The 18,941-nt window shown below is 43.7% G+C and overlaps 1 protein-coding gene across 1 annotated transcript in view; it reads left to right on the plus strand.

Moving 5' to 3' along the window:
- TNFRSF1A (TNF receptor superfamily member 1A) overlaps window positions 1-18,941 on the plus strand; it is a 931,685-nt gene that overhangs the window by 458,680 nt on the left and 454,064 nt on the right. The window lies entirely within an intron of this gene.

An 18,941-nucleotide genomic window follows, 5' to 3' on the forward strand; every position in this document is an offset into this window, starting at 1 on the left:
TGTTCAAAAGAAGGACAATGTATAGACATTGATAGGATGTGGGGGGGAATATATTGTGGAGAATTGGAGCGGGGAAGGAGGGGGCTATAGTAGTAGAGCTGAGGGTTTAGGAGATGAGTTTAAGCAGAAGTTACTAACAAAGAAAGAAAGTTAGGAGATGGAACAGGTAATACAGTGGGTGAGACTAAGACTATGTGTGGTCAAGGCAACAACATAATTTCAAGTTTAGTAGGTGGGATTTAAGCTCCTTTTTAAAACAGGGAAAGGAAAGGTTGGATCTAATATGGAGAGGGAGTTTGTTCCAATTTAGTGAGACAGAGTGTTGCCAATATTCCTTTTGGGTTTATAAACTGAGAGAACATGCTGGTCAGCACTCCGGAGAGGCCGGGGGCGGGAGAGTAGAGAGTAACATGGGAGGCGAGAGAAGGGCAGGCAGAGGGGTTATTGAGTATGGAAAAGGTAGTGTGGAGTTGCGATTGTAGGAGAAGGTGCGGAAATTCCAGCCACTGAAGTTTGTTTAGTATATATACACACATACACACCCTGTTACCTATATATATGTACAAAGTCTTGGTAAATGGCCCCACAGATATGTGGCATTCTAATTTCATACATATCTTTGCAGTCATTTACATACAGGTCTGAAGGCTTTGTGCATGGAACCTTTGGATGTACAGTGATGACCACCCAGGTTTCATAACACGAGTTTGCTATTTGTTTTTCATTTCCCTGTCTGGACACATCTACATTCACATGATGTTCATCGTGTTTCACTGTTGCAGTCATTACACTTGGGTTATCCTGCTGGCAGGCGACCCGCAGTCGACCCGAGTTCTAAAGTCTTGGTCCGGCGTCGGTTGCTGTCGCCCCTTCCCTGACGTCAGTGCACCAGGGGTATAAAAGTTGCAACCGACACCATTTCCTTCAGTCTTTCTTTCCGCGTGGTGCCTGAAGCAAAAGCAGTTCACAAGTGCCGGTCGGCCAACTCCTGAGATTTTCAAAATTGAGTTTCAGAACCGAAGTCTTCAATACAGCTAAGTACCCCATTGGGGAAACTTTTTCTTGCTCCAGACCGATGTCAGTAAAAGTTAATAATTGTATTTCTTGTGGGAAGCAAATACCTCATAAGGACTTTCACTCTTACTGTATTCTTTGCCTAGGCCCTGACCACGATGTCACTAGTTGTCGGTTTTGTGCTAGATTCAATAAATGCACTATCAAACGTCGGTTTGATTTTGCTTTACATTATTTTGGCCGAAGGTTTAACTACATAATGCCGTCGGAACAACCGACGACCAGAATCTATAAAAAACGCAAAGACAAAGAAAAGGACAGGCATCCGAGGTCCAAAACCGACGACGAAGCCTCTTCTAGGCCAGTCGCCGGTTCTCAGTGAGGCACTTTCGCAGCCTCTGACCTCAGAGCCACAGGCCGTAACCGACAGCCACGTGGAGACACCGAGGCCTGTGGAAACTCAAGGTATTTGGCCTACGGAAAATATGCCATCAGATGGGTCCGGAGCTGCTGAGCAGGCATCGGCTTCTGAGGGTGTTTTCAGACCTTCACAGCTTACTATTAAACCCACTACAGCATCAAAGGCAAAGTCAAAAACACCATTAAAGACAAGGAAACAAGTGCAGCATTCTCCAGAACAGTCATCGATGCCAAAGAAACAGATGCTTAAAATGGCCGAAGACCTAATTACTTTAATCGGGGGTTCCCATCCCCCTCCTGACAAAAGGCCTAGGCAAGACACTGATTATGATTCCTCTGACCAGGTTTCTATTTCCTCTGACTCCTCTTCTGATCAGGGATATTCTCTCCCTCCCTATGAGGACTGTGATGCAGAAGAGTCCATACCTTCAGCCTCTCCGCCTGAGGATTATTCTTTTGGGGAAACCCTGCACACCATGAGGGAGCATTTCCAGTGGGAGAGCCAGGATTATTCAGAATCCAAGAAAAGGCTCAGTGACTTCCTTTTATTGCCTCAGCACAGGCCCCTGGCTATCCCCCCTGTGCTTGATATTGTTGATTATGTTTTTTCTGAATCTAGTCTGTCTCCTGATTCTTTACCCCCTGCACCAGTCAAGCCAGACAGGTACTACAGAGTCCTTGACTCTCATAAACTTCTTTACAAAAACCCTGCTGCAGACCCAGAAACAATTTCTCAGGGTGCAAAAGGGGTTAAGGCTTCCACTGCTAAAAATCCAGTCCCCTCTGATAGGGATTCCAGAGCTCTGGACAGATGGGGGAAAAAGTTTGCACTTCTGCTACTTTAGCTGTAAGAGCTTTAAACTGTCCGTTTCACATGCTTAAATACCAACAGTACCTCATGTCATTGTTAAACAGAAAATGGTTTCAAATACAGAAGGTCCTGACAGTAAGGAAATGCAGGATTTATTGCATGCAGTTGAACAAGTGGGAAAGCATACTCTGCAATGTGGTTTTGATTCATTAGAGGCTTTTTGTAGAGCCGCAGCTACAGGCTCTGTTATTCGTAGGCATGCTTGGTTGAAAGAACAAAGTTTACCTGACCATGTTAAAGTAAAATTATTGGATGCTCCATTACAGCATGATACTTTGTTTGGTGTTAAGGTAGAAGAGGTGTTAAAGAAAATGGAGGATAAAGCAAAGTCAATGCAAACAGTGAAAGATGTCTTACAAGTTCAACCACCTAGATTTAGCAGAAACTGGCCTTCAAAAAATTGGTCCTTTCCAATATCAGACAGGCCACAAAGAGGCAGATACAGATGCCCAAGAGGCAAATCTCAGCCCCAAGGCTCCTACCGACCTAAACAATGGGGTGCTTCAGCTCCCAAAGGAGGGGAAGACAAATCACAACCTTATAGGAAACAGTCCCAATGACTTCCCACTGCAAATGCCAAGCACTTACCTTTTGACAGCACCCCTAGGGGGGGAAGCTAGCACTTTTCTCAAACAACTGGCACATGATCACCCAGGACCAATGGGTGCTGAATATTGTTTTTCAGGGTTACAGGTTCCACTTCCACACACTTCCAAAACCAAAAGGTATACCAGACCTGCCACAAAACCAATGCACAGAGGCACAAAAACAGATTGCTGCTCTTATGGACATGGGAGCTATTCAAAAAGTTCAACAGCAAGAAGAGGGACAAGGATTTTGCTCAAGACTTTTCTTAGTACCCAGAAAGGACAAAGCCTGGAGACCAATACTGGACCTGTCAATCCTAAACACTTTCCTGGATGTACCAAAATTCAAAATGTTAACACTACAACAACTTCTGCCCATGCTGGGCAAGAAGGCCTGGCTAGTTACTTTGGACCTCAAGGAAGCATACCTGCATGTCCCAATCAGACAATCTTGCAGAAGATACCTCAGATTCATAGCAGGCTCAGTGCATTACCAATTCTCTGCACTGCCCTTTGGCTTATCTACTGCGCCCAGGGTCTTCACAAAATGCCTGGCACCAGTAATTGCATTTTGCAGACAAAAAGGAATTCAAATATATCCCTAATTGGACGACTGCCTTATTCAAGCAGAGAGCAAGGACATTCTTCTAAAGCATCTGGCATTTGTAAAAAGATTGCTAATTTGCCTAGGGTACACAGTAAACGAAAAGAAATCAAAACTAGTGCCCTCTCGAGAGATGATATTCCTGGGTGCAAGCTTAAATACAACTACCCAGATGGCTTATCTCACGCCAGACAAACAAAGGCAACTGACTCATTACTTTCAAATGATGGCAACAAAAACCCAGCTCCCTGCAAGAAAAATTCTGCAGGCCCTGGGCTTCATGGGATCCTGCATTCTACTAATTCCATATGCAAAACTGCATATGAGGAAACTACAATGGTATCTAAAAAGTGTTTGGACTCAGCATTGTCACAGCCTAGAGACAATCATATTTTTAATTCCCTGCCTACAACAGGAGTTTCGATGGTGGGCCCAGGCCTGTCACCACAACAAGGGACAGCCTTTCACTTTGCCCACAGCCAGACAGACATTAACAACGGATGCATCGGATTATGCCTGGGGGGCACATATGGCAGGAAAATGCATTCAGGGCACGTGGCTCAAGGACCAAATGCATCTTCACATCAATCAGAAAGAGATGCTAGCTGTACAGAATGCCCTGACAGCTTTCAAGGACCTACTACATCCAGGACAACTATTAATAAAGACGGACAATACTACAGTTATGTGGTGCATAAACAAGCAAGGGGGCACACATCCTACCCCCTATGCAGGCAAGCCATGACTTTGTGGAACACAGCACTGACTTAACAAGTGCATCTGCAGGCACAATTCCTGCCAGGAACAAAAAATACACTGGCAGATGAACTAAGCAGAAATCTCATGGACCCTCACAAATGGAAGCTAAACCCACAGGTGTTCAGCATGATAACGAGGAAATGGGGATGCCCAGACATAGATCTTTTTGCCTCCCCTCACAATTACCAAATACAGAAATTCTGCACAAGAACTTATCACTCTCAAGCATGGATAGTGGATGCTGGAAAGTGGATGCTCTATCATTCAGCTGGAAAGGCCTGACAGTCTATGTCTTCCCTCCGATGCCTCTCCTTACCAAGGTACTCCTAAAAGTCAGACAAGAAAGGCCAAAAATGATCCTGATTGCCCCAGACTGGCCACACCAGCAGTGGTACCCAATCCTAAAGAGCTCGTTTCAAGGCCCAGCTTGGCCTCTACCTCAAATTCCTCATCTTCTGACTCAACAAAGCAATCAGATTCTGCACAGTCAACTCAGAACCTTAAATCTGGCAGCATGGCAGATAATGTAGCCACTCAGACTGCACCGCTCTCTAAAGCTGCTATGGATGTTATTTTAGAAGCCAGGAGGCCCAGTACTAGGAAATCTTATGCAGAAAAATGGAAGAGATTCTGTGCTTGGAACCAGGCACAAGGGCTCGAACCACTTGTCCCTAATATTCCTCAGATTTTACAATACCTAACTGAGATGCTGGACAAAGACCTATCTTTCTCATCGATTAAAATCCATGCCTCTGCCATTTCAGCTCATTACAATACAGAACCTCCTATTTTTTCACATCCTCTACTACGACAGTACCTCCAGAGGGGAAAAAAATATAAGACCCCCAAGGAGAGCACCAGTACCAACTTGGGATCTCAATTTTGTTTTAGAAAAACTCACACTGCCTCCTTTTGAACCAGCCAGCACAGCTGATCTAAAATTCTTATCATGGAAAACTGCTCTGCTCCTAGCAATAACTTCAGCAAGAAGAGTCTCAGAGTTACAGGCATTGATGGCTGCGGAACCTTTCATCATTTTTCATCAGGACAGGGTCTCACTTAGGACAAACCCAACATTCATGCCAAAAGTAGTCTCCAGTGTGGCCTTGAACCAAACCATTCATTTGCCTACTTTCTACCCAAATCCCCAGAATAAAGGGGAGAAACTACTGCACTCTTTGGATATACACAGACAGCTAGGATTTTACCTGGACAAGACAAAAGCTTTCAGAAAAACTGAGCAACTGTTTGTAGCCTATGCTGCAGGATCACAAGGAAAGCCTATTGCAAAACAGACAATTTCAAAATGGATAGACCACTGCATCCGCTTCTGTTATGCACAGCATGGCAAATTAGTGCCTAAGGGCATTAGGCCTCATTCTATCAGAGCAGCAGCCACTCCAGCAGATTTTCTCAGAGGATTACCAACCAAAGACATTTTAGAAGCTGCAACCTGGAGCTCAGTGCACACTTTCACCAAGCACTACCACTTACCTCTCTACTCTAAATCCAGAGCAGGCTTTGCCACTGCAGTTCTGCAGGGCCTGGTAGCCTCTCCAAATCCTATTTAGACCCAACCACCCAACCTCAGCTTTGGGATTCTACCCACGTGTAATGACTGCAACAGTGAAACATGATGAACATAGTACAGTTGTGTACCTACCATAAATGTAGATGTTCGCGTGTATTCACTGTTGCAGTCCAGGTTACCCACCCACCATCCCCCTTTTCATTGCTGAGACTTTTCTGTACTTCTCAACTCTATACAACCTATGTGGTGTATTTGCTTGTAGATGAAGGAAATGTTTATAGTTATATATGCATGTTTTTTGGCATAATTTTATCTTTCCAGCCTTCCTATCTGGGGGCATCTGACATCTGGGGCAAGAAAAACTGAAGAAAATGGCGTCAATTGCAACTTTTGTACCCCTGGCGCACTGACGTCAGGGAAGAGGCGACAGCAACCAATGCCAGATCAAAACTTTGGAACTTGGGCCGACTGCGGGTCACCTGCCAGCAGGATAACCCAAGTGTAATGACTGCAACAGTGAATACACTCGAACATCTACATTTATGGTAGATACACAACTGTACTTTTGCACATCTAGTACTATACATCTGCTACAGTTGTTAAGTATGTTAGTGTGACAGGGTGCTTGCGTTTTTGTGTTCACATACTTACATAGTTGGTTGGTAAAGGTGTGATTCGGGTACATATGAATGCTAAACCATGTTGCAAGCACCCACTGTAACAGTCTTATTGCCGTCCATTGTTCATTCCATGGGATATGCAATCTGCCCAGACAGGTAACAAAACACTAACAAAGACTGCTATCTTCATAGATATAACTGCATGCTTGTGTTGAGTACTATCTGTATATGTATTACACTCTGCCAGCACTTAAGCAAAAAAATTTTACTACCATATGTTTTGTTAATTTCAGAACCAATAGATGATGTGGATTACCTTCCACTCATATCGCTGTTATAACCTATCGGAATGCCTTGATGTCCGTGGCTGCAGACACAAGCTGGTACACTATGTGGTACAGTACCAAAGATTAACATATCTGATAGGCCATGGTTGCTGTATACCACACATGACATTGTGTGTTCTGCTGCCTCTTATGTGCTAACATATCCCAGTCTGGCGCTGGCCATGCATGTGGCTGGTATTGTCACAATCAACACATACATATTCTGTAAATTTACAGTAACCAAGCATATTCTACCACCAACTACAACTTGCAACACTTTGATCTGGTGCACTGCTAGCTGTAACAGTCATTGTCATTTGCAGTAGCAAATGCAAATGTATACTATTGAATGACACAGGCCTGTGTACCAGTAACTCTGACTTCCTACTGGGTTACAGTTCTACATGCACTGATACATCTAAGACCTTATCATAGCTTAGAAGGATAAGAAAAGGTGACCAAGTGAAGTACATTGCATTATTTGTTAACTGTACTCCTCTATTATGCACGTAAACCCCATCACAATGATGGACACATGCCTGATACTCGCTGTTCATAATTTGTTCTGCAAAAAGTAGATCACTTGAGATCTAGTTAGTTGTAACATGGATTGCTGTATTGCAGATATAGAATTAGCTCATTTTAAAATAGTTTTGTAACCATGCCATTACAGGTGTCATGTACTTTTGTTCCCACTGTACTCCTCAGGTAGATTACTTTGTCATTTCTCCAACCATCCACTGAGCTTTGGCTGCTACATTGGTAGGGACCTATCTGTCGCAGGCCCAGTACAGTGTCCTCTCATATGTTGCTCATGGAAGAGGATCACTGGGGATCCTGCAGTTGTACCTTGTATTGAACTTTGATATGAAGCATCACCATTGTTTTGCTGTTCAAGTTGAATGTGCAAATATGTGGGCTGACATCTTAACAATCACCATATTTCTGTTGATGGTGCAGTTGTTACTTGTTACGCATTCAAACTGGAATAACCTCAAAGTAGTAAAATTGCCACGTTTTTTAATTTTGTGTGCTCTAAATCTAGATGTTTCTTTCAGAAACACATGACCGTAGGTCATTATGCGCAGACACCCTGTTGTACATTATATTGGCACAGTCATGTACTGTTATCCCATGGTAAGTATACAGGTATATCATTTTTGGAACCTGTCATGATGACTGGTGAACACCTTTGAGCAGTTAAGGATTTGAGTGAATAGTACAGGCTGTCAGCAGTGAATGCTTAGCAGATGGTATTAGCTCTGCCAATTAAATTTAATGAGATTTCATAACATTCTGTGTTAGAATAATTAATATAGGTTGACATAAGATGCATTTAAATGGTGTCAGACCTTTGTCTGCTTCTTACAGTGCATGACTAGTGGAATGTGAGTTGTGTGCTAGTGGAATTCACTTTTGTTCAGCATTTGGTAAATTTGCATTTTATATTGTTTTCTGTATTATGTATATACATCATGCGATGCTCTCATGCTGGCCTCTGGCTCTGTCACACAGCAACTGCATGTGCTACATGGCTGTCTTGAATGAAGCCGCAATATATTAATGGCTCCCAACTGAATGCCACATGGATTATGTAGTTGGCATTGTGTGGTGTGCTGAGTGGGCCATAGCCATAAAACATGCACTGGCTCATGGTACCATATCTACCCTCAGCAGTTTTGTAGCAAATTCATCTAGCAGTAGGTGTAAGTGACTTCATCACCATCAGTGTGCCAGCAGTGGTGATTGATCAACTAGTGAAGCCACTGGACACCACATGGCAGCTTCAGAAAGTACAACTCCCAACTGCACAGCCTGTTTATAGTATTAGTGACACTGGTGCACCTATTGTATCCTTAACATTCCTACCTGTCAGCAGTGATTCTGTGGTACTGCCCCATGAACATCACATCCTGTCTAATTCCAGAGTTGGCTGCTCACATGCTTGGCAACATGGACATCTTTGGCTGCAGTAGTCCATCTCGGAGCTTCCCTCCTCCTACTGTGCCAATGTTTCTGTGGTAATAGTGATTGATGTTCCTGTGGTAATAGTGATTGTTATTTTTTGATTGCACTTCCTCCTGCATACCACTGTGCATACACACGGAACTATTTGTGTCTGATGCCACGGACCATTGCAAACACATGTAGGTGCAGTTTCACATCTGTGTTGCTGTTATATACAACTATTGTCCTTCCCTGTCTGTACATATATCTCATGTGTATAGTTCTCTGCCATTGTGCTGTTGTCTTTCATGTCTGACAAGCAAGAGTAATAGCTACAATACATTGATACATTGTATGGCTCATAGTAGATTATAGAACTTGTGTACAACTACTGTCATTTGGACCACAGACTGACCAACGTGTATGTTTTGGCACATATTGTGCTTCTGTTTGTTATGTCTACAACCAACACGTGTGGACATGCCTTAATATGGGTAGCATAAATTGACAGTATACCCAGGCTTAGTACACTACACTGGCATTGTTGCAGGACTTGATATACATGCATCATGTCATGGTTTGCCATTATTACCTCCTGCCTGTATATCTACCATGCAGTTGCTGACCACTGACTGCTCCATAGATTGTATGTCTCTTGCAACATAACTACAAATTTATACTCAATGGTAGCAGGTTTAGATTGTTGTCAGAGCCAGTGACTATATATTACTTGCCATCACATGTCACTTTGTGTACTGCGGTACTTACTGGTTGTGAACCAGACTTTGCTGTGTTGCCTGTGCTTGAACATGTGGTTGAAGCCTCTACTACTCATGCCTTGGCATTACCTCATCTTCAGCTGGTGGTGTCTGAGGTTCTTCGCATTCAGTTGATTGGAGTTTTCAGGGTAGTTCGCGGACAATGTGGGCTAGCTTTCCACCTTGCTTTGTTGCTAACATGTTGTGCAACATGGCACATAGTGTGACTAAGTTGTCTTTTCTGGCACATACTGCAGCATACCCCCAGAGGTATCCAGAGAGCTAAAACAGTCCTTCATCATGCTGAATATCCTATCAATAATTGTGTGTGTGTCGTGATGTGTGCTGTGTTATATTTATCCTCAGCAGATGTGGTCATCAAACAGACAACACCACAGTGATGTGGCACATCAAACAGACAACACCACAGTGATGTGGCACATCAAACAGACAACACCACAGTGATGTGGCATATCAACAAGCAGGGAGGGACTCACTGTTATCCTCTCTGCAGGCTCGCCATGACCTTTTGGCACACGGCCTCAGCCATGCAACAACACCTGCTAGCACAATTCCTGCCAGGCTCTCTAAACTCTCTGGCAGACAACTAGAAACCTGGTAGAGCCACATGAGTGACAGCTAGACCACAGAACTTTCACCCTTGTAACCCAGAAATGGAGTGCCCCAAAGGTCGTACTCTTTGCCTCCCACTCCAGTCATCAGCTCAGCAAATTCTGCACCAGAGAACCTCACAGCAAGGTCTGGAAAGTGGATGCTTTGTCCTTCCAGTGGGTAAACCTCTTGGTCTATGCATTTCCCCCCTCTACCACTCATTTCAAGGGTACTGCTCAAAATAAGGGAGGAAAACTGAGGGCATTCCTGATTGCCCCAGATGCCAGCACTGGTACCCACTGCTGCACAGCCTGTCACACTTGCCACCATGGCACCTACCTCATATCACAACACTCCTGACCCAGAGGAGTGGAGAATTCAGGCATCCCCAATTGAAGACCCTCAACCTGGTTGCCTGGATTATTCCCTGACCTCTCCTCAAGCTGCCAGCCTAAGCAAACAAGTTCTAGATGTTATACGTGAGGCCAGACACCCCAGCACTAAAAAATCCTAGGCTGGCAAGTGAAAAATGTTTGCACCTGGATCCAGGCTAAGGGAGCCAGAATGGCACAACCCTCCCTACCTCTCATCCTGGATAACCTGGCAGACCTACTACACAGGGGTCTATCCTTTTCTTCTACTAAACGTCATGCCTCAGCCATCTCTGCTCATTTCAGCACAGATCCACCTCTCTTCTTACAACCTCTCATCAAACAGTTCATAAGAGAGAGGGGCTAGCAACTTAAGGCCACCCAGAAGAGCTCCTACCCCAGCTTGGGACCTTAACTTTGTTTTGGAAAAGCTCACCCTGCCCCCCTTTGAACCTGCAGCTTCAGCGGAGTTAAAATTTCTCTCTTGGAAGACAGCCTTGCTTCTGGCCATCACTTCAGCTAGAAGAGTATCAGAGTTGCAAGCACTTATGTCTGTAGAGCCCTTCATCATTTTCCATGCTGACAGGGTCTCCCTCAGGACTAACCCAACCTTCATGCCTAATGTGGTGTCCAGTGTGGCTCTCAACCAATCCATTCATTTGACCACCTTTTTCCCTAACCCTCAAAACAAGGGGGAAAAGATTATGCCCTCTCTAGATGTGCACAGACAGCTCAAATTCTACCTGTACAGGACTAAATCTTTTAGAAAAAACTGATCAATTGCTAGTCAGCTTTGCTGCAGGAGCAGAGGGCAAGGCCATATCCAAACAAACAATCTCCAGGTGGATATCACACTGCATTCACTTCTGCTACAAACATCATGGGAAACCACCCCCAAAGATGGTCAGGACACATTCCACCAGAGCAACCTCCACCTCTGCAGCTTTTGTCAGAGGGGTCCCCATCAGGGATATCCTGGAGGTTGCATCATGGACATCTGTTCATACCTTCACCAAGCATTACCACCTGCCTATCTTCTCCAAATCCAAGGCAGGCTTTGCCACCGCAGTCTGGCAGGGCATCCTAGCCAGCCCCCAGTCTTCTTGACTGCCTCCACCCTTTTCTTCAGCTTTGGGAATCAACCCAAATGTGATGACTGCAACAGTGAAACATGAAGAACATAGTCCTGGTTTCTCTCCCTCTACCCCCCTGTCTCTGTCATTCTCTCTCTCCTTACAAGGGAATTTTGGTATTTACTTTCTATCGGTGGTGGTCTTCCACCATAACTTAGCTCCCTATTGGGGGCTCATGACAGGGCAAGAAAAACTGATGTAATGGTGTCGGCTGCCTGTTTTTATACCACTGACAACCTGACGTCAGTCCTGGAGTGACAGCAACTGACACAGAAATACTACGCCTCTGGTATTTGAGCCGACTGAGGGCTACCCCTGGCAGGATAACCCAAATATAATGACTGCAACAGTGAGTACACTTGAACATCTACATTTATGGTAAATGTACACAGCTGTACTTTTCCAGGGTCTGTAGATGGCCCACTGTTGTGCAGAGGGATAACTGTTGCCTTTCTCCATTCATGAGGCACAAAGCCTGTTTGGAGGATACAATTAAACAGTAATTCCAGAGGCCCTGATAGGTCATGTTTCATGCTATTTAAAAGGCATCCTGGGATATTGTCTGGGACCATTGATGCAGTATTCTTGGTCTTAGAGAGCATTAAGTACCTGCTCACTAGTGATAGCAGGAGGAGTTATATTTGATGAAATTTCCTGAGGGAAGGTTGAGGGGGAGAGAGGAGTAAAGTTGGAGCTGAAGTTATCAGCCAGGAGGTTTGCTATATCTTCTGGCTCAGTATGGATGGCTCCATTTACAATGAGCTCTGCACACAATTGTGTATTGCCTTTGAGGTTGTGGACATTGCTTAAGAATGCTTTGTGGTTGTTCTTGGTCTGGGAAGCCAAACTTACCTCAAATTTGGCTTTGATAGACTTTATTTGTCCTCTGAGTTGTTTGGTTAGTTTAATGAGAGCACTTTTATCCTGCTGAGTCTGGGTTTCTTGTACAGCACAAATATTTTTAAGTGCATTTTTTAGAAAATCAACTGCAGCCTCCCCTGCCTGCAGCAGCTAGTGTTATGGCATTCCCCACCAGCTGATTTTTGTGACATTTGTTGTGGTTCCTCATGTGCATTGTGTTACTGAATTGGGTGTTACTTTGATAAGGTCCCTGTTGTATTGTGCAGTTCGCATTGTCCTATGGTATTACTAATTTGTACTTGGCAATTGGGTACATGATCAGCTTGGCATAAATGTTGCTCATATTCCTGCACTTAACATAAAAATGTCCGTTGGAATTCCTTGCTGTATTTACCATTTGTGATTTCATGATGATCTCAGGTCATGCCTGAAAATGGTCCTGTTGTAGGGATCAGTTCTCGTACCCTTATCCATTTTCTTTCTCATTTCACTACTTTCTGCAGAAGGATTTGTATTACCTCTGTTTTATAATTCCATTTTATTTTTGTACATACATTGTCGTTCTTGTCTCCAAAGAAATCCACTTGACTTTTGCAGCAGGAAATGTTCTATTTTGTTGTGCCCCTTTTGCATTTCTTAATCACCGTGACAGCAACACATCTTTCAACTGTCCAGATTTTCACAGAATGTCCAGATTTCTGAGTTTCTCATACAACTGTGGTTTTCTGGCAAATCACTAGAAAATCAGTGAGGACTGAAGTCAGAAAACAATGCCAGACATTTGAATTTCAGACTTCATATCCTTCAGAAAAGTCACCCTAATGTAAAACCTGTTAGTCTATCAACTTTCAACATTTGTAAGAGCAATGTTTAGTGTCCCTATTTTTGGGCCTTTGTCCCCCCATTATTTGTGGCTTTGTCCAGATTTCTTGTTCTAAAACATAAGTAGGTATGAACAGCAGGTAAAGCTTGTACTATTCATTTATTTATTTATTATGGCTATCCTAATTTATCTCCCTGTATACCTTTGTTTCCCTTAACTGCTTTCTCTAAATGCCACTGTATGCCTTTCCTCTGCTCCTTCTGCTGTGCATTTCTGACTATTTACTACCACAACATAGGTTCAGTTGGAGGACTTTTTAAGCTTAGTCAATTCCCTTTTGATGCTTGATTCTTGAATTAACATATGTTCTTCGTGTTTCACTGTTGCAGTCATTACATTTGGGTAATCTGCTGGCAGGTTGACCTCAGTCGGCCTGAATAACAAAGTCTTGGGTCCTGCGTCGGTTGCTGTCTCCTCTTCCATGATGTCTGGTCGTCAGGGGTATAAAACATGCAGCCAACGCCATTTTATTCAGTCTTTCTTGCCGCGCAGTGCCTGAAGCAGAAGCAGTTTGCAAGTGCCGGTCGGCCGACTCCTGAAATTTTCGCATTCGAGTTTCAGAACTGAAGTCTTCAATTAAAGCTAAGTAGCCCATTGGGGAAACTTTTTCTTGTTCCTTACCGATGTCAGTAAAAGTTAATAATTGCATTACTTGTGGGAAGCAAATACCCCATAAGGATTTTCATTTGTACTGTATTCCTTGCCTAGGCCCAGATCATAACGTGCCTTGCTGTCGGTTTTGTGATGGATTTAACCAACGCACTATTAAGCGTCTGTATGTTTTTGCTTCAGAATATTTTGGATCCAGATTTAATTACCCTGATATGTCATCGGATAGCCATCTGACTACTGAAGTAAACAAAAAATGCAAAGAAAAAGACAGAGACAGACCGTCGAGGTCCAAAACCGATGATGAAGCTTCTCCTAAGCTAGTCGCCGGTTCGCTGGTACTCAGTGAGGTGCTTTCACAGCCCCTGATGCCCGCTACTTTTGAGGCGCAGGCCTCTACCGAGACCCATGCGAAGCCCGGTATGCCGCGAGATTCTCAAGTATTGAACCCGCGAATGTCTCTCCCTCGGATGGGTCCAGAGATGCTGAGCAGGCACCGGCTTCTGAAGGTGTTTTCAGGCTTCAACATTTTTATATAAAACCAATGCCAGCTTCAAAAACAAAATCAATTTCTAAGTCTAAAAAACTGATGCATGAGCCACGTGCTCAGGCCCTTATGCCTAAAAAACAGATGATTAAAATGGCTGAGCACTTAATTACGTTGATCAGGGGTTCCCAACCCCCCCATGAGGCCTAGGCAAGACACTGATTATGAATCTTTAGATCAGGTTTCTATTTCTTTTGATTCTTCTTCTGATCAGGCATCTTCTATACCACCCTATGAGGATTCAGATGCAGAAGAATCCATTCCATCTGCATCTCCTCCTGAGGATTATTTTTTTTTGGAGAAACCTTGCATACTTTAAGGGAACATTTTCATTGGGAGAGACAGGATTTCTCTGAATCAAAAAAGAGGCTTAGGGATTTCCTTCTTCCTCAGCATAGGCCTTTGGCTATACCTCCTGTATTAGACATTGTTGATGATATGTTTTCGGAATATAGCATGACTCCTGATTCCCTACTTCCGGCTCCTAGTAAGCCAGACAGATATTACAGGGTTCCTGACTCCCACAAATTCCTATTCAACAATCCTGCTGCTGATCCTGAAACTGTCTCACAGGGTCACAAAGGTGTAAAGGCTTCTACAGCCAAAAATCCTACCCCTTCTGATAGAAATTTCAGGGCGCTGGATAGATGGGGAAAGAAGGTTTATTATACGTCTGCAACCTTGGCAATTAGGGCCTTAAACTGCCAGTTTCATATGCTTAAATATCAACAGCATGTTATGGGCCTATTGAAACAGAAAATTATGTTGATTTCTGATTGTGTGGAAAATAAAGAATTACAGGAATTATTGCATGCAGCAGAACAGGTTGGAAAGCATACTTTGCAATGTGGTTTTGAATCCTTGGAGGCCTCTTTCAGGGCCGCAGTTACTGGATCTGTGATTAGAAGGCATGCCTGGCTCAAGGAGCAAAGTCTGCCTGATCATGTTAAAGCTAAGTTGGATGCACCTTTACAGCATGATACTCTGTTCGGTAATAAGGCAGAAGGGGTTTTAAAGAAAATGGAAGACAAAGCTAAATCTATGCAAACTATAAACAATTTCTTACAAGTGCAGCCACCTAGATTCAGTAGGCACTGGCCTACTAAACATTGGTCCATTCCTGTGTTCAACAGAGCCTCTCAAGGCAAATCCAGGTGCTCAAAAGGCTCTAGATACCAATCACAGGGTTCTTACAGGTCAAAGCAATGGGGTGCCTCCACCTCCAAATCTGGAGGAAACAAAACACAACCCTACACTAAGCAGTCTCAGTGACTTCCTTCTACCATCACCAAGCACTTATCTTTTGGCAGCCCACTTGGGGGGGGAAATTAGCAGTTCATGCTCAGAATTGGCAGTTAATTACCCAGGACAAGTGAGTATTAAACATAGTATGCCAGGGGTACAGGTTTCATTTCCATACTTTGCCAATTCCAAATGGTTGGCCAGATCTGCCACAAAATCAGTGGGCAGAGGCTCAGAAACAAGTTACGTCCCTCATGGATATGGGGGCTATTCAGCCAGTACCAGAACAGGAAAAAGGACAAGGTTTTTATTCAAGACTGTTCCTGGTACCCTGAAAAGACAATGCCTGGCGTCCAATACTGGACTTATCGATTTCATTCCAAAATTCAAAATGCTGACTTTACAACAGCTACCGCCTATGCTGGGCAGGAGCACTTGGTTAGTGACTCTAGACTTAAAAGAGGCATGCCTGCTTATCCCAATAAGGGAATCGTGCAGAAGATACTTCCACTTCAAGGCAGGTTTTATGCATTACCAATTCTCTGCACTGCCCTTTGGCGTATCTACTGCGCCCAGGGTATTTACAAAGTGCCTGGCACCAGTAATTGCATTGTGCAGACAAAGAAGTATTCAAATCTATCCTTACTGGGATGACTGTCTCATTCAAGCAGAAAACAAGGACATTCTTCTTCAACATCTAGCATTTGTAAAAAGGCTTCTAACATGACTAGGGTACACAATAAACGAAAAGAAATCACAACTGGTACCCTCAAAAAATTACATTCCTTGGTGCAAGCTTGAATACAACTACCCAGATTGCTTACCTTATGCCAGACAAACAAAGGCAACTGACTATATACTTTAAAGAGATGGCAACAAAAACCCAGTTATCTGCAAGACAAATTCTGCAGGCTTTGGGGTTCATGGCATCCTGCATTCTACTAATTACATATGCAAGACTGCATATGAGGAAACTTCAATGGTATCTAAAAAGTTTATGGAGTCAACATTGTCACAGTCTGGAAACAATGATTCCTCTCATTCCCTGCCTACAACAGGAGTTTCTTTGGTGGGCAGAGATATGTCATCAAAACAAGGGACGGTCTTTCACTCTACCCCCTGCCACCCAAACCCTAACTACAGACACATCAGACTATGCTTGGAGGCCCACCTGGTGGGGAGATGCATTCAGGGCATATGGAACCCAAAACAAATGCATCTGCATATCAATCAGAAAGAGATGCTAGCTCTTCAGAATGCCCTGACAGCCTACAAGGACTTAATTCATCCAGGACAACTACTGATAAAGACGGACAAAACCACGGTTATGTGGTACATAAACAAGCGGGAGGGTACACATTCCTACCCCCTTTGCAGACTAGCCATGGCATTGTGGGACACAGCCTTGACTTACCAAGTACATCTTCAAGCTCAATTAGATCAAGTGGATGCCCTATCCTTCAGATGGAAAAACCTATCAGTCTACACCTTTACCCCTTTGCCTCTTCTCCCCAAGGTCTTACTAAAGTCAGACAGGAAAAAACAAAAATTCTAAGGAATATGTCCCAACTCCCTCCTTGGTACTTGCCTCAAATACCTCATCTACTGTCTCAGCAGAACAGTCAAATTCTGCACACACAGCTCCAAACTCTGAACCTGGCAGCATGGCTGATCATGTAATTATCCAAAAACACCTCTCAGTAAATCTTTGATGGATATCATTTTGGAAGCCAGAAGGCCTAGTACTAGAAAATCTTCTGCTGATAAATAGAAGAGATTCTGTGCTTGGAACCAGGCACAAGGAACGGACACAGCAAAACCAAATATTCCTCAGATTTTACAATACTTGACTGAGATGCTTGACAAGGGCCTATCTTTTTCTTCAATAAAAATCCATGCCTCTGCCAATCTCGGCTCATTACAACACGAAGCCTCCCATCTTTTCTCATCCTCTGCTAAAACAGTATCTTAGAGGGGCCAAAAATTTAAGGGCTCCCAGAAGATAACCAACTGCTGCATGGGACCTCAATTTTGTGCTGGAAAAACTCACCCTGCCTCCCTTTGAACCAGCAGCTACTGCGGATATAAAGGTTTTATCTTGGAAAACAGCTTTCCTTTTGACAATCACTTCAGCAACAAGGGTTTCAGAACTACAGGCCCTCATGGCTGTGGAGCCTTTTATTACATTCTACACGGACAGGGTGTCCATCAGGACCAATCCTTCCTTTATGCCTAAAGTGGTATCCAGTGTGGCTCTTAACCAAACTATTCACATGCCAACATTTTACCCAAATCCGCAGAACAAGGGGGAGCGGATTCTGCATTCATTGGATGTACACAGACAACTAAGATTCTACTTAAACAGGACCAAGTCTCTAATAAAGTCTGAGCAACTACTGGTGGCATTTGCTTCAGGATCAGAGGGGAAGGCTATATCAAAGCAGACTATTTCTAAGTGGATAAGCCACTGCATTTGTTTCTGCTACTTGCATCATGATAAACCGGTGCCCAAGAGAATCAGGTCACACTCCACCAAGGCTGCCTCTACCTTAGCAGCCTTTCTCAGAGGAGTTCCAACCAAAGACATTCTAGAAGCTGCTACATGGAGCTCTATTCATACCTTCACAAAGCATTATCATTTCCCTCTCTTCTCTAAGTCCAGGGCGGGCTTTACGACTGCAGTTCTGCAGGGCCCTATTGCCGCTCCTAATGCTATTTAGTTCCATCCTCCCATCCATAGCTTTGGGATTCTACCCAAATGTAATGACTGCAACAGTGAAACATGAAGAACATAGTACAGTTGTGTACACTTACCGTAAATGTAGATGTTCGAGTGTATTCACTGCTGCAGTCCAGGTTACCCACCCGCCATCCCCCTTCTATACCTTTCCTTTCCTTCACTGTACACAAAAGCCTTTGTGGTGTATTTGCTTTTAGTTGAAGGTAAAGTTTATATTTCTAAAAGTGCATCTATATATTTATTGTTTTATATATATATATATATATATATATATATATATATATATATATATATATTGTTTTGCTCCCTATTTGGGGAGCACCTGACATCTGGGGAAGAAAAACTGAATAAAATGGCATCGGCTGCATGTTTTACACCCCTGATGACCTGACGTCATGGAAGAGGAGACAGCAACTGACGCAGGACCCAAGACTTTGTTAATCAGGCCGACTGAGGACAACCTGCCAGTAGATTACCCAAATGTAATGACTGCAAGGCCGACTGAG

The sequence above is a fragment of the Protopterus annectens genome, chromosome 8.part0 (assembly GCF_019279795.1).
Source record: "Protopterus annectens isolate FY-2018-M chromosome 8.part0, PAN1.0, whole genome shotgun sequence".
Lineage (NCBI taxonomy): Eukaryota > Metazoa > Chordata > Ceratodontiformes > Protopteridae > Protopterus > Protopterus annectens.